Below are 16,632 nucleotides of genomic sequence, written 5' to 3'. Positions count from 1 at the left end.
ATAGTCCCACTCTATCCACCATACTGGGGGCCTTAAAACCCAAGCCAGTGTTTCACTAATGTTTGATAAGTGGTGCATAGTTATCCCTGCACTCAGAGGTTGCCTTGAACTACTTACCAACCACATTAGAGTGTTCCTTCTAAGTAGTTTGGTGTACAAGTAAAGCCACATTCTAGTCTTGGTGGTGGTGGTGGTAGCAGTAGCAGTAGCAGTAGCAGTAGCAGTAGCAGTAGCAGCAGCAGTAGTAGTAGTAGTAGTAGTAGTAGTAGTAAAGGGAAAAACACTTCGTTGTTCCCCATATTATGAGCAGTTGCAGATCTCAGAAATAACACCATCAGAGCTAGAAAAAAATGGTAATATTAAGAACAGCATACATACTGCACTGATATGTAACAGATACTTAGGCTTTTGGTTAAAACTTGTATCTTTTATATAATGTTTTTATAATTTTTGATTGACTTGTTTGGTATTTACAGCAGCAGCAGCAGCAGCAGCAGCAGCAGCAGCAGCAATAATAATAATAATAATAATAATAATAATAATAATAATAATAATAATAATAATAATAATAATAATAATAATAATAATAATAGTAGTAGTCGTCGTAGTCGTAGTAGTAGTAGTTGTTGTTGTTGTTGTTGTTATTGATCCAAACAGACAGACATCTTGAACATAACACACTAGATATAGTAGTAATAGAATGAAGAAAAGTCAAGATCATTGACATTGCAATTCCAGGGGGTGCTAAAGTTGAAAATAAAGAATTGGTAAAACTAACAAAGTACAGAGATCTGGCAATCGAAACATCTCGCCTCTGGAAGAAACACACTTCAGTGGTCCCTTTAGTCACTGAGGCTTTGGGAACAATATTAAGAAATTTCACACAGTACTATAAGCAGTTTCAGGTCTCAGAAAGCACACTATCAGAGCTACAAAAAAACCCGGCAATATTAGGAACAGCATTTCAGGATTTTCTAGCTACAGATTACTCAGAAGTGGTTTACTACCTCCTTTGTTTTTTGGAAGCATCCTGGAACTGTGCAGCTTGCCCAAGGCCATGCAGGCTGGTTTTTCTGAGATGTACAGTGGGGAATGGAAGTCCCAACCCCTGGCATGACAGCCAGATGCCTAATTCATTGAGCTGTCCAGCCTAAGTATAGACCTCCAAATCAATTCCAGCTGCAGACTCATATAAAGAAACAACAGTCAATGTCTTGTAGAAGAAAAATAAACTAACAAACCATTTGCTATCTAAAGTTAACATGGATGTCATTGTAATTCACTGAAACAACTTTCCAAGGAAAAGTAAACCTCTCCCAGGCATAGATTTCAGGCCACCTTGCCCTTTCATCATTATCTAGGTACAGACAAAACAAATCTGCTTCATACAGTATATTTCTCTTGAGACTAGGCAATCCTCAGGAAGGGAACTTTAAACTGACTAATTAATAGACTTGACCAATCAATGCCCACAGTGCCTTTTTAGACATCTTTTTCCTGAGTCTGAGTGATGGGTATTTTCATTGTTGTTACATGTCTGGGCCTGACCTCTGATAAGAGACATTTCTGGATGAAAAAAGAGGTGACAGATCTAAACTACTAATGTAGTCTCAGTATAATTATCAATTAGAGGACACACAAGTCATTTTAATTTGTAAGGATGCTCTTTCACCTCCCATAGTTCTTATTGTCTATTATCCACCATGCACGTGTAGACGTGAGCCATTTCATTCACTCAAGTCATGAAGCAAATCATAGTGACTTGTTGACCTGTATTTGTTACAAGCCTTTTGAAATCATGAAAATTATTTAACACTCTTCATGGTACAAATTGATTTTGTTTCCAAATTCCTTTCCCATGAGTTAAGACAGGCTGGATGGAAGTGGCATGACCAGAACATCAACAAGCATGTGGATGAGGTTGGCTCAACAGGCATTACTGTATATTCTTGGATTTCCAATATATTTCCTCACTGTGGCTCTTTGGTAAACATGGGATAAGAAAATGTGTCAACTAATGGCTTATTTAGCGTCTGAAGTATAGGAAACCAGGTAGGAGAATGTGGATAGTTTTTGCAGTGAATGCAATTAAGGTATGGATCCTCTCAATGTTTAGATCTGGAACTGGTGTTATTCAACTTGTTTATAAATAAACTGAACTTAGTGAGCAGTGAGATGTTCATGTTAATGAATAGTACAGGTAGAAAAGCAATCTTTGCAGTAACAGTTGCATGCCCGCTTGTGTAATGGTATGGTTTGACACAACTATAATAGCAGCAACATCCACTCCGTTAGTATGATGCTGCATTTAGGCCAATACTTTTCACCTTCAGCCATGATAAAGTGGAACTGATGGACACTTTCCAGTTGTACTATAGTGGCAGGGAAGGAAGACTTCCAGGCCCCCAGGCCTAATTCTTCCCATGGGTTCCTGGAGAGGGACATTTTTCTTCCTCAAGCGACACATACCCAGTCAGACAGGTTGCCCTGTCTGATGCTGGTCTTCCTAAATAGCACTATCTAGCCTTAATAAGATCTTTGAGGAGTAAGGGTCAAAATTGTGTGTCACATTAAATCAAAGGTATGCAAAAAAAAAAAGTCATCCAGATGGTATTAACCATTCCTCATCTTTGGCTATATGACTAGAGTTCAGCAGTACAGCAGCATCTGAAGGGCCACATCTCACCCTGCTTGTTGTGTCTGTTCATTTGTTCTACTTTAAACAGAAGTGAATGACTGTATAAAGAGGCTATAAATGAAACTATGCCATGGATAGAGGGTTTTTAAGTGTGCTAGTCAAAACGCTATTGCACTTCATGGTTGTACTAGGGCAATTGCATGTGACGTAAATTGTTTCCCAGTCTTTCCCACTGCGTGCCTAGCGTTTTCCTGATCGTGCGCCCAGATGCTGACAGGCAGTCAGGGAAATGGAAGAATATGCAATGCATATTATGCAATGCAGAAAGCTACAGAGGGATCTGGGCCACCATTGGCCAAACAAAAATCCTCCCTCCCCCTCTCGCCATTTTACTATTTACATCATTATGTATGTTAAACATACTAGCTGAAATCCAGTAGTAAGTCACAACTAGAATAGGCCTAGTGAATCAGTGGGGATTTTACTCCTCTGTAAGTTCTACTCTAGTTGTAGCTTACTGCTGGAGTTTAACCAATGTGTAGTTGGGCCCTCAGTCATTAACTTACTGAATTCTACCACTGGCTATGAAACTCCATAGAATTTCTTGTAAGTGGAGAAACACCTAATGCTTTATTATTCCATAGCCACAGGATGATTATTGGATCAGTTATTCTGCTAGATGAATTGCACTTTCCTGGTTCTGAAAAAGATTGTATGCCTTCTAAAGGATCTGTTTCGGGGGGCTTGTATTGCCTAAATCCAATTGTGAGTTCCAGCTACGTAGACCCATTGAATGAATGGACCTTACATAAGTGTTGATTTACTAAGTCTCTATTGATTTAACAGGTCTATTCTAATTAGTACTAACAATTGGATTTAGGCAGTATTCCTTAGAGCAGTGGTTCCCCATCTTAAGTCCCTAGATGTTCTTGGACTACAGCTCCCAAAAATCGTGACCAGCACAGCTAGCGTTGAAGACTTCTGGGAGTTTTAGTCCAAGGACATCTGGGAACCACTGCCTAACAAAGGCAAAGCCATAGAAGTCAAAACAAACCAGTACCTCCCCATAAATGCAAATACATAACAGGTATAATCCATGCAGTGCCTTAAATTATTCCTACTTAGCACACAGTGTGGTTTGCCCATTGCTTCATATAAACATTCTTAGTACAGTACAGAATAAATTATTTACTGTAGAGTTATCATTCACTGAAAATAGCAGATGTACACAGATGCATATTTGGGGCAAGTTTGCCTTTGTTCCCTGAAAGAGAAAGAAACAGCCATTAATCAGAAGCATCTTATGCAGAATTACATGAATCTATAGTACGAAGGACATAAACACTTATGCCTCATCACAGGTCTATATCATCTTACCTTTTCACGTGGAAAAAACAAGCAGTCCTCCTCCACCTCTCCCTGCACAGGGCACCGGTTATTCCCATTCTTCTTAATTAAGAAAGAAATGTTCATCAAGTGGTGGTAATTCAAGATGTTTCACATGGCTCAAAATGTTCTCCCTCATGATTCAGGAAACCTCCTCTGCAGCTCAAGTGTTAAACTCCAGCTTTTTTACACTTAGCTAATAAAGAGCCATTTCTATAATTTAACTCATAGGACAAAATTGGTACGTAGATGTGTGCATTTTGATTTGGATTAATTTGGTTCAGCTGTTCCCAGTATCCTAGTTCTTTAGAATGGCAAAGTCACAAGACAATATTAAAGTAATAATACCAACAATACAAAAAGGAACAAAGGTTTGGGTTTTTTTACTGACAGGTCTCTAGTGGCTTTCACAGCTGTGTCACAAATACAATGTTCAAATACATCGACAGCAGAAGCTTTACTTGTTTAATTTCTGTTTCTCTTCTCAGTCTTAAAGCGACAAGACCACAGAAATATATTTGGAGAGTCTAACAGTGCAACCTCAACTAAATTTACTCAGAAGTCCTAGCACTTCCTTTTTACTTTATATGAGCTAAATGTGAGAAGTTATGGTATGTTTCAGCACTGATGTAAGCTAGTTCTTTCCCATTTAGATTATTTTTGATTATTTAATTATTTATAAGCTACATTTTAGGGGGGATGCTCTTCCCAAAAGGCAGCACACAGAATAATTTAAATCTACACCACAATAAAACAGGATGCAGCCAGTAATAATTATAAAAGGTATATATTATTGTTGTTGAATTTTTGTGAGTTTCCACACAACAGATTAAGCTTTCCTGAAGTTTCCTGGAATCATTGTAACAATAAAAAGACTTATACCTTGACAGCCAGAAAAATGTGGATGTGATTGGAAATGATTGTCTGATTTCATTATGGAATTAACCTTAAATGGGATAAACGGCAGCTATGACAAACACAGGCTTCTGATGTCTCCCTAGAGATCTATATTAAGGTTCCATAGGGTTTTTAGGAGGATGTTCAGGCATCTGACTCTCTGACCTGACATCTTTGCTTCTATCATTCCTTGTGGGTGGGTGATCTTCCAGAGTCCTCCCTCTTGGATTCTTCTGTCTGCCTCTGTGTTTCCATCTTGGATCCTTCCCCACCCCCCTTTTTTTCTATATATATATGCAGCTCTTGTAAGGCATCCTTCCTGGGCCAGGATACCTCCTTGGGACACTTCTCTGCATCCACCCACCAATTTCTTTGGGGATTTTTTTTTTACCCTCTTTGGCCCCTTCCTTTTCTAAATTATTTTTGCTAACTACCTGGCCTGCCTGCTGCTGCCTGTGAAAAAGAAGAGAAGAGAAGGCATCAAGTGATGGAGTGGGGGGGGGGGGAATCTCCCTGTTTCATTTTGGGCAGGTTGGTTGTATTTTTGTCTTTGTTTGCTTTTTTATTTTTATTTTTTATTTGGCAGAAGTGGCTGTTTGTGGGGAGTGTTTTCCCTGTTTATCTGTTTTTTTAAATAAAGTATTTGGTTAATTATGTGTTTATTCTGTCAAATGTGTGTATTATTATATATTTTTGGAAATGTTTTGTTTGCTTCTGGGGTGAGTGGAACTGGAGGGTAGACTTTGTGGTGCTGAATTGTGTGAGTGCCAGCACAGGTCTGGTGACAATTTGTTGCTTTGCCTCTACTTTTTTGACGTAGTTCTTACATATTTTAGGACTTTATTAGACTAGTAGCAGACAACACAAACTGAGAAAAATGAAATGATCCAAAAGAGGCAGTCGTTTTTGTGTGTGTGTGTGAAACAAAAGGACCAGAACACAAAAAGGCCCATGAAAATGAAAAAGGCACCATCCAAAATAACCCAAAACTAAGCAAATAATTTTTTTTTGGCCATGCCCATTCCTACTGAAAATTAATCTGACCAAATAAATCTCTCTGCTCAGTATTATCAAGTTGTGATAGGTAAGAGCCCTCTCATGTGTTTGATAGATAAACACAATGCATCTACATTTTTCAGCTCAAGAGGTATTATGGAAAATGCTTTGGGTGGGAGGAAAGAAGGCAGGGCCTGTGATATCTTTTCTGCTGTGCTGAATCAATGTCTATGATCATTCTAACTTCTAAGAATGACACTGCAGATGACAGAGTGTTAAAAAAAAATCATATGGAACTTAAAGAAGTAAGCCCCCATTCTCTTCTGAATCTGGATAAAGAACATACAGATTCAGGCCTACCTACCTTGGAGACATCTTCATCCATTCCATCTCTTGGTCAATGACATTATCTGTGTATGCCCAAATTTCTTTTTTTTTTAAAAGAATCCCATGAAGCAGGGAGAAACACAAACAGCTGTGACCTGGGGAAGATGTTATGCAGGGTCATCAGTTTCAGGGACATGGTATCTACACTAAGTGATATTGTGTAAATTGCAGTGGCAAGGTGCCAAAAATTAACTAGATGCTGGTCATTTGGCGTGCACCTGCTTACATGTGGATTCCACATGTGCTTGGACCACGAATGGACAAATTAGCTGTGCCTTTATTGACTGGCTCCCTCCAGTTCCTAGGTCTTGCATAGGTAAGGTCTAATCCCTAGGGTCACTCAGTTCCCCTTACCCCTTCTTGAAGTGCTCCTTCCCTTGTTCCTATGTGCACTAGTACCCAGAGTAACAATACAAAGGATTCATTGTGTTGTAGCTAAGTGACTCTTTGCTTTGCTCTGTAGCTGCCTGAAAATCAAACACATATCCCTAATTTGGTCCACTTTTGCACATTTGTCCAAAGACACTGCACATGCCTATTAGAAAGTCAGTTTGGCAGGGAGGGAGGGGGACTGAAAAAGTTGGCAGAAACTAGGGGACAGAAGCAACACCCACTGAGAGCTGAGAAGTTGAGTGGGAAGGGAGCCAAAGGTCTAAATCCAATTGTTGGATCCAAGTAAAGCAGACCCAATTAATCAGTAGAACTCACATAAGCATTAACTTACTAAGTTTCTATCGATTCAGTGGACCTAGTCTATTTTCAGTTAACAATTGGATGTAGAAATAAGGCAGAAGAAACACAGAAACAAGGCTGGGGAAAAGTGACAGTATAGCTGTGATAAGGTTCAGCTTTTCTGGTGGACACAGTGTCATTTATTGGACACAACAGGTGTCTTGCCCACTACAACTTCAAAGGGACCAACATTTAACTCTTCCTGCTTAACAGGATCAACCACATACTCCAATGCCTTCCAGTTCTCTTGTCTCAGAAGGGATAGACTGGCCCATGAGCCTCCTCCTTCAGCTCCAGGGGATGTGTTTGCAGAGAGCACTGGCTACAACAATGGTGCCGAGACCAATTCCCTCTGGGGTGCCCAGCTCCTGTTTCCCCAGCCTGCCTGACTGGCATCTCCTCTCCTCTGTCTGGGGAGCAGGTCATCCTGCCTTGGGTTGCCTTCCCTAACTCAGTTGTTTCTTCTCTCCCTCCAACCTTCTCCATTCTCTTCTTTCCCACTCTCCCCGGGAGAGTCGATGATGTCTTTGTAGTTCCACCTCCCCTGACAGGAACATCAGTCTGACCAACTCTCCTGACCAGGGGTCTACTTTGATCACCCATTCCCAACCCTCAGGTACCGTACTTCCCAAGGCTGGCTCTACTCTTTTATACCTGGTCTTGGTTTAGCCTCTACTAGAGGCTCCCCCCTTCCTCCGTTTTAGGTTCTTCTTTTGAAGATAACTTCCCTCCTCCTGTCTTAGCAACTTGGCCTTCTTCTGTCCCGTTTTATTTCTGTCCTATTCATTGAGCCCTCCCCGCATCAGTTGTTGGTCTTTTCCTTCATACAGTAATTAACAATCTTTGTGTATTTTGATGAGAGAATCCAAACTGTTGAAACTCTCATCTCTAAGGATGAACTTAGTGTTTTATAACCCTTCACTTCTATGGAGCGAGTGCACCGTATACCAACAGGGAGCCAACCGCCCTGTCTCTCTCTCTCACACAATAGTGTACACCAAAAAGGGAAGAATGTGTAAAGGAAGGTATTTATTTATTTTATTAGATTTATACCCCACCCATCTAGACAGATAGTTTACTCTGGGTGGCAAGATAGAAGCAAAGATATATGGAAGGGAGGGATAACAAGGGCAGAGAGAGATGTATGATAAAGAAAATGCTCCAACATGGGTTTTTTTTTAAAAAAAAATATTAGTAATAGTACAGTATTTGGAAGTAGATATATGTTGCTAACAGAAAGCAAGTGGGGAGGCAAAAGTCTTTTTGCAGGAAGGACAGTGGAGTCAGGTTTGGAGCAAAAGCTGGATTTCACATATCGACTTGAACTGATCAGCCAGTCCTTGTCCCAGCAGATTTAGACCTCAGCATGGACAGAGTTAAGAGTCTTGAACAGTGGCCTTTCTGGTGTGTGGTCGTAAGAACATAAGAAGAACCCTGCTGGATCAGGCGAAGGGCTCATCTGGCCCAGCTACCTGTATCTCACAGTGGCCCTACCAGATGCCTCTGGGAGCACATGAGACAACTAGATACCTGTCTCCTGATACGCCTTCCCCTGCACCTGGCATTCTGAGGTACCTTCATTTTAAGCCTGGAGATTATACATCCCCATCATGGTTTATAACCTGAGATGGGACTTTACCTCCAGAAATCTGTCCAATCCCCTTTTTTCAAGGCATCAAGGCCAGATGCCATCACCACATCTAGTGGCAAGGAGTTCCACAAACTAACAACATGCTGGGTAAAGAAATATTTTCTTTTGTCTGTTCTCACTCTCCCAACACTCAATTGGAATGGATGTCCCCTGGTTCTGGTATTGCATGAGAGGGAAAAGAGCTTCCCTCTGTCCCCTTCATCCATTGATCTTTCTGGGGAGGCATGAAAGGGCAGTATGATAGGAGACGGACTGTATCTAAGGCCTCCACCTCTGTTGAGTGAGCAATTTTTCTATATGCACATGTATGGCCATACACACTGCCTTTTCATCCACCCCCAGAAAGATCAGAATTATACACCAGAAAGACCACTGCTAACTGTGAAGAACCCATGACAATGGATGGAAAGGAACTGTAGAAGTAGGATTATCCCTCACTGCCAGTCTTTTGTGCATCTAAGGAGCAGGGGGAAGTGAAACCAACCTGGAGGATATATCAGGATCTCCTACCAACTCTCCTCAGACTGAAGAAGCTACTTGGATGAGTAGCGAAATGTTTCAACCTAACGAGAAAGAAGTCCACTTGCCATGACTCAACTTCCAGATAACCTCACCTGTATGACTGAGAATCTTCACAGACATTCAGCTGCTACTGCAGCAGGGAAGGTAGAGACAGAAACACCCTCTTCCACCCCTCAGACTATATCAATAGTACTGTAGGTGACACATTCTATGTAAACATGGAATGTGAGACTCTGAAATCACCTTATAGAAGCAGAGTTGGCATCTATAACTATGCCTTGCTTTCATATTGCATATTGGAAGGTCTTATGCATTTAACAAGGGCATGGCCAGCAAGAAATGGAGGTGCAGTTTTTCTAGCCCACACTAATCGTGATCTCTCCCTGTTGAATTCCTGATTGATGTTAATTTTAAGGAAAAACTACTTTCACCTTCGACTTTTTTCCCCCATCTAGATTTACAGTACTCCGACTGATTAAGTGGATGGAACATTTTTATCTGCCCTGCCGTCAACAGCAGGTCTAAATACCACTTGCGCCTGTGGAAGTTTAGTCAAGTCCACTCATTTCCTTCTGTTTGCATTGGAGATTTCTGGATTCTTAAAAGGAAAACATGCAAAAAGAGCTGGGAAAAATTCTTTCCTAGACTACCATGCTCGCTGGAGGATTCGTGAGCCAAATAAGTAACATTCCCAAGCGCGCGCGCGCGCGTACACACGCGCACACACACACATACACACACACACACACACACCCAGCGCGCGCCCTGTTTTCTGTGGCCGAGCAGTGAATTCCTGCTCTTTCCCAATTCCAGAAGAAGGCCAAGGGGACGTCTGGTAGACGTTGGGCCCTGCTTCGGGGGGGGGGGGGGATTTCTCCCGCCAAACTCCAGACGCCAAGGAACGATCCGTCCCGACTTCAACCCGAGAGTCCGTGTCCCGGCTCGGGCGAGCCCCCCCCCCCAAGGTGTTTTTCGCGTCTTCCTTTCATCCCGCTTTGCTCGCTCGCACGTCAGACGCGAGCGGGGGTTTTGTTGTGTTCCAGGAACCTCTCCAGGCCTTTCTACGTGAGGGAAAGCAGGCCGGCTCCACTGGCAGGGACAGATGACTCATGGCACGACGAGGCGAAGCAGCCCGCTTAACCCCCTTCACGCCGGCCACCAGCGGCGCTTCGCTTCGTCTCTTCTCCCGGAGGAGGAGGAGGAGGAGGGAGAGCCGCGCCGAGCCCCGACGTGAACCCCGAGCAGAGGCTGGACGCAGGACTGAGGAGAACTTGGCGGTCTCTCTGCCCCGCCTTGCCCGCCCCCTGAAGGTCATGCTGGCAGTCCAGGAGCACCCCCCGTTGGGAAACGAAGCATCCGCTGCTGTTTTCTGCTTTTTAAGGGGAGAGTCTGGTGTTTTTTTTGGTGGCTAATAACTCTTTAACAGAGGACAAAACAGATTTTGCAACAGAGACCATGGTGCCATCTCAGACTCTGGACCTCATGGAGGCTTTTAAAACGTATTTCTCCCTCTTCATCTCATATCAGAGGATGGCGCGTCAGGGGCTGCCTCTGTAAACAATTAGGTGATATCGTCCAAAACCAGTCTTCAAGGTTATTTAACCAATGCATTTTTCTCCAGCCTGGGTTTCTTTCTGATTTATTCATGTTTTCTGATTTATTCATACAATTTTGGCCTTTAGCGTGGGCAAGATGGAAGTGTTTGAAATACGGATTTACTACAGGATGTTCATTATTTATTTATTTATTTATTTATTTATTTATTTATTTATTTATTTATTTATTTATTTATTTATTTAGGATCAACAGAGTGACATAGGAAGAGCTGCTGAAGTGAATAACTAAAGAAAGAAGGAATAGAAGAGCCTGAAAAACCCACAACAACCAAAGAAGGAAATACTTTGGTCAAGTAAACAACATTCAAAAAGCACAGATTGTTACAGCTGATCATTCACACTTAGCTAAATGGGGGAAAGAAAGGCAGAAAAGAGAAGAACATGTTGGCTAAAGAACTTGGGAGATTGGTTTACTGTGGATATAGGAATGCCAACTGTCATGGACCTGGTAGATCTCAGGGATCTGCTTCTCTGGGTGGGAAATCTCAGGGCAAGAGTTGCCAGAGAAGAAAGTTTGATTTGTGTGTGTGAAGTATCTTTAAAGCCCAGGCACCATCTCCACTTATTTTCAGCCGGCACCAGGGTGCTCAGCACAGAAGTGTCTGCATTTGTGTTGTGTTTATATCTTACCCAACTGTTGTCTCAGGTTTTCACCATGGCATTTCAGAGGATAGGATGTTCTTGACCCTGGCAACCCTACTTACAACTGCTTCTATGCTAAAGTAAAGGTAGTTTGGCAGCCCTGGTATTTTTTTAAAATGGAATACTCTTGAATAAGAGGGGTCTCACATTTTAGACTCACTTAAAACACAGCCCCATTATAACAATAGGAATGAAATAGACTATGTTTAACAGAGGTTGCATCTTGTGCCCTTTTGCTAAATACACAAGGCACCATTTCCCTGCAAGGTGTGTTTATACTCTAGTCTCAGAAACAGCAGTGGCTTAAAGCCAGCTTCGTTCGTCTGATGGTTTCATTCTTGTCCATGAAAGTTTGTTTGTTTGTTTGTTTGTTTGTTTACAATATTTTTTAGCCGCACCATTACCAGTGACTTCTGGGCAGTGTACAACAATATTAAAACTTAAAAACATTAAAATAGACAATATAAAATATCCTATATTAAAACAATTCTTAAAACATTAATATTAATAAGTCCTCCTGCTCATCTGGCCAGCTAGAGAATACTGTATAATTAAAATGCTGGCTAAACAGAAAGGTCTCTGCCTGGCGCCAAAAAACCAAAAGTGTTGGAGCCAGGTGGATCTCTATAGGGAGGGCATTCCAAAGTTGGGGGGGGGGCAACAGCCAAAAAAGCCCTATTTCACATGCCATGAAAACCCAAATCTTAAAGTGCAACAAGTTTCTGATGCAGTAACAATAAAAATTGGTGCTCTAAATCTATGCCTACTCCTAAGTCCGTACAAATTTCCTCCTTGCCTTTCCATCAACATCTTTACTTAGGAAACTTACTCTGTGTATAAATTTTGTGCTAGATCAATTTTTGAACATTGTAGATGTACATTTTGATTTTGTAAATGTGCAAGCTCATGGCAGACACAGTCATATGAACAATCTAAAACACCTTTATTGTGACCTTTCTATCGACTGTTCTGCCTCCAGCACTTTGCTATCCCCTTGGAATTTTCCAATTAAGGACTGTTAGTTTGTCAAAACATGAAAGCATTGGGGTACCTTGCAAATAACAGATTTAATGTGGCATAAGCTTTAAAGGACTTCAATCAGCATTGACCCGTCCAATTCCCCCCCTGGGCTCACAGTTACACTTCTAGCCCTATTTTGTACCTCATAGTAGTCCTTCAACATCAGAGCATGTAAAAAGAAAAGTAAGAGGGATTAACCTCTTACTTTTTGTCACATTTGTCTATATGAACGGCTAGAGTTTTAAACTGTTGTATTTTGTCTTCCAGGCAAGACTAATGTTCTCATACATGTAAAATGTTTCTGGTACAAAGAGGAGGAAATGTGTTTTCTTCAACTTGTCATCTTAGATTCTTAACTGTTAGTGGCTAGAAACCAGAGGGAAGAATAGAACATGCTTGTCTCAAAAAAGTAAGCCTTTGTATCTTGCTTGCTGGGAGGCAGGTGAATTGCTATCATTACCACCCACATTCAATTAGTAGTTGATCCAAGAACACAGGATCAATTATGTAAGCATTCAATGGTGATCTGAATATTAATTTAATTTTCCTTGATTATCGAATCATCCTACTTTCACCATAATCACCCATCTCCTGAAAAGGACAAAAGCTGATCTCACAGCCATAAATACTCAACTCCCAAACAAACTGCAGCAGAGCACAGAGTGTTACTCCTGTCCTCTGAAAATGCCGGCCACAGAGACTGGCGAAACGTTAGGAAGAACAACCTTCAGAACACGGCCAAACGGCCCGGAAAACCCATAACAACCACTATCCTACTTTACATGTGCAGATGCCTGGCCTTGATTGCTCCACCATGTCCAGACACTTTTGTCCCACTGCTACTATTCCCACCTGAGAATGGCAAAGTACTGCTAGCACCTAATAATATTATTAGCAGCATGATGGGCTAAGAACCATCTGCATATATGCTATTTAGTTCATCCCTGCCCTGTACTCTGCCCTGCGGTTTACTCTGTGGGAGCAACTGATGCAGAAAATATTTCATCTCCTTTGAATTAGAAAGCTATGTATTTTTTTTTAAATCCCAACAGGCTGTGTTCCACACCAAATATTGTCAGGTAAGAGGAGACATTAAAAGGCCCATTTCAGAATCTAATAATTTATGTATTCCCCCCCCCCGGGCTTTATATTACACAGGTAAGGCAGTAAGTTATCAGTGATTTCTTAAAAAGAGGTGATGATTAATCAGCTCCTGACCTGGGATGCTATGTTTTCATGAGCTTCTGATATTACTTTTTGGGGGTGCCAATCAGTTGAAAAATATGAGACTATATAGATAGTTAATTAGTAATAGTCTATAAGAAACAAAGTGTAACTCTATAAAGCTCCTGTACAAAGAATGAGTGCATCACTAATAGCCTTCATTAAGATTTCGTGCAGAGATTTCTACAGTCCACTGACGTGACACATAAGCCATGTCTTGCCTACATGTGTCAGTGCTTAGCAGAGACTTTAATCTGCCAGTGCAGTGCAGATTAACACTAAATACTCCAAAAGCTTCAGGAAAGTTTAAGTGACACACAGGTTAGCAAACATGCAATAATAGAGCTTTTATTGTTTGTTTAATTTTAAAAAACCAGAAACCTCTTAATGGGGAGATTGTTCCACTTTGTGGTAAAGTCACCAAAGAAACCATATCCCATGAAATGCCGTTTCTTCTGATGATTTTTCCCTGAGGATCTCCCCTACTCCCATTCTATTAAATCACTCTGTAATTAGACACTGTTTTTATCTCTTGCTCTCACTCCTAACTTATGACAGAATTCTATGTGTGAATTCGCATAACTGAGCACATAATTCTAAGTATACTTCCCTGCTTTTCCAATTGTGTCTTGGATACATAAAATATTCTTATTTTGACCTTATTTTTAAAAAGTGCACAACCTTTCAAGCTTTAACCAGTGTCCTTTTGGTTGATGGGGCACAAGTGCATATTCTCTTCTCCCACCCACCACACTCAGTCACCCCACAATATCCACTGTATTAACTAGTCAGTTTACCTTCTGTTAGGAGCAGCAGGGAGACCATATTCCTGGGAGACAGGGAACAGTGTGTTGTTGTTGTTTTGTTGTTGTTTTGCAACTGCAGACCTGCTGGGCTTAAGGAAAAACTGGTAGGGCTATAGGCTGTGTATCCCACACCCACAATTTTGTGTTTTTTGAGTATGTGTTTTTAAAAGTTCTATACAACTCATATTTTGCTGTCCCTTTTGATTAGGCAAAGGTTTCCTACATGAGCTGTCCTTTCTTTAATTAAAAAAAAATACCACTAAACTACATTTTTATCTGACAGTAAGACTGCAACCTGAAGCATTCATTAAGTCCCACTGAGCACAGGAGTACTCACTTCTGTGTAAATATGTACAGGACTGCGAACTTGCTGATTTTGAAACTGAATATCAAAGAGCTTATATTGGTATGATACAAATGTCCACCAAGTGTATGTGCGTGCATGTGTACACTTTCTGGCTGGCTTTCCAGTTTTAACTTATCAGACAAGTTATTTACAGATTAAGAAAAGCAAACCTCAACAGAAATTTGTTCAAGAACAAACTACACATGCGCCTCTGTTGTATGATCCATTCTGGAATGTTATTTTATTTTGATGTAGATGAGACTGAAAAACAGAATCTGGATGGCTGCTTAATCCTTTCTTCCTTCTTTACCAGATATTTTCCTTCTTTGCAGTGTCCGATCCAGAGAATTCTGCCCTGGGGGCAACCGTCCACTCTGCCACTCTTCCTACCCCTGACTGTGAGCTCCACATTACAAATCTGATGCAATAAATGCCATTTCACAATTCATTTTGCTATAAATATTGGAAATCAGAATTAATGAGGCACATTCTATGAAAGAGAAGCACTTACTCCCAGGTAGACATTTATCGCACTCCAATCTTATCTGTGGACCAATATAGACACTTTGATGCACAACTAAGAAGAGGAAAAGTGTGAGTTATATGTATGATGGTTCATTGGTGGCAGGACTCAGAATCCTGGTCACTGGGATTATTGATGAATACGGTACCTCTGAAAATATAGAGGTCATTCCTTCACCATCCAGTGACCAGTTCGGTTGGTGACAAATATATATTTTCAGAACCGGGGGCGGGGAGATTAGCTCAGGTACAAAGGCACATTTTCTAGAACACAAGGCAATAGTACTTACATGATGCAAGTAGCTGGCTCTTTACCACACAGCCCAGCCAGCTACTTCCATCGCAAAACTGGTCCCTACTTAAGTACTTCCCATATTATCTCTCAGAACAGGAATGTGATGTCTTGGTGGCATTCCCACCAACGTGTGAGCTATAAGAAAAAAAAAACTTCCAAACCTTTAACTCTACATTTATCAGACTGTATCCTTTTCCCACTAAATGCTAAAACATTAATGGTATTTATCTTTCTAGTAAAAGCCATCCAGTAACAGCCAGTTGGATGAGTAGCATCTCACCTGGCTTAGCCCTAATGAAAAGAGAACATAGGTTTTTGCTGATGAAATGATAGAGGTTGGTGTCTCACATGCTGAAGAGAAAAAGGTGGGTCATAAAAAGGAAGATAAGGAGCAATAACAATGAGAATCACTGAAAAGAGTACATGGAGGACAAATTCTGCATAAAATTTGTGTACACTCTTTCAAAATTCTGTGAATAAATACTTACATATTTAAACATTGGCCAGAATCAATGTGAGTGACATCCACTGGCCTAACTCCATGAGTGCAAATCTCAGCTGTGAATTGCCACAAGAAGTGAGTGTAGGCATTTGTTTGTTTACCAGGTCACATGACTCTGCACACAACAGCCTTCTTGTGACAATTTGAAACAATTTTTTTTTCCCAAGGGAATTATGCCACCATAATTTTTCAATTGGGTTTGGTCACTGTTACATTTTTATCCTGGAACTCTTTCACGGAGCTTTCTTCACCTCCTCACAGTTACCTTTGTAACGACAAGAAGTAGGTGAGACTGCTGGAGAGTGATTGGCCCAAGTTAACCCAGTGAGATTTAGAAAGCTAGAGGAGAAAGTTTACAGCTCTGATTACAGCTCTGATCATGGCCTCCAGCTTTTCCAACCTCTGGATGTTTCGTGGCTCAGTGGGGCCTAGAACCCAGATCTCTCAATT

The 16,632-nt window shown here is 41.1% G+C and overlaps 2 long non-coding RNA genes across 3 annotated transcripts; one reads left to right on the top strand and one right to left on the bottom strand.

Moving 5' to 3' along the window:
* Positions 1 to 780: 780 nt before the first annotated feature.
* On the bottom strand, positions 781 to 9,953 carry LOC144588141 (uncharacterized). The gene is made up of 2 exons (XR_013543493.1): positions 4,016 to 9,953; positions 781 to 3,902 (listed from the first exon to the last, which is right to left on the bottom strand). It is a non-coding gene; the product is annotated as an uncharacterized LOC144588141 (long non-coding RNA).
* LOC140705757 (uncharacterized) lies at positions 9,950 to 16,099 on the top strand. 2 transcript variants are annotated; one of them, XR_012085251.2, is made up of 3 exons: positions 9,950 to 10,802; positions 11,010 to 13,566; positions 15,196 to 16,099. It is a non-coding gene; the product is annotated as an uncharacterized LOC140705757 (long non-coding RNA). The 2 variants fall into 2 exon arrangements; XR_013543492.1 differs by having other exon boundaries at positions 9,950 to 13,566.
* The last annotated feature ends 533 nt before the right edge of the window (positions 16,100 to 16,632 follow it).

Source organism: Pogona vitticeps, chromosome 3, assembly GCF_051106095.1.
Source record: "Pogona vitticeps strain Pit_001003342236 chromosome 3, PviZW2.1, whole genome shotgun sequence".
Taxonomy (NCBI): Eukaryota; Metazoa; Chordata; class Lepidosauria; order Squamata; family Agamidae; genus Pogona; species Pogona vitticeps.
This window is presented reverse-complemented; position numbering and strand designations above follow the sequence as displayed.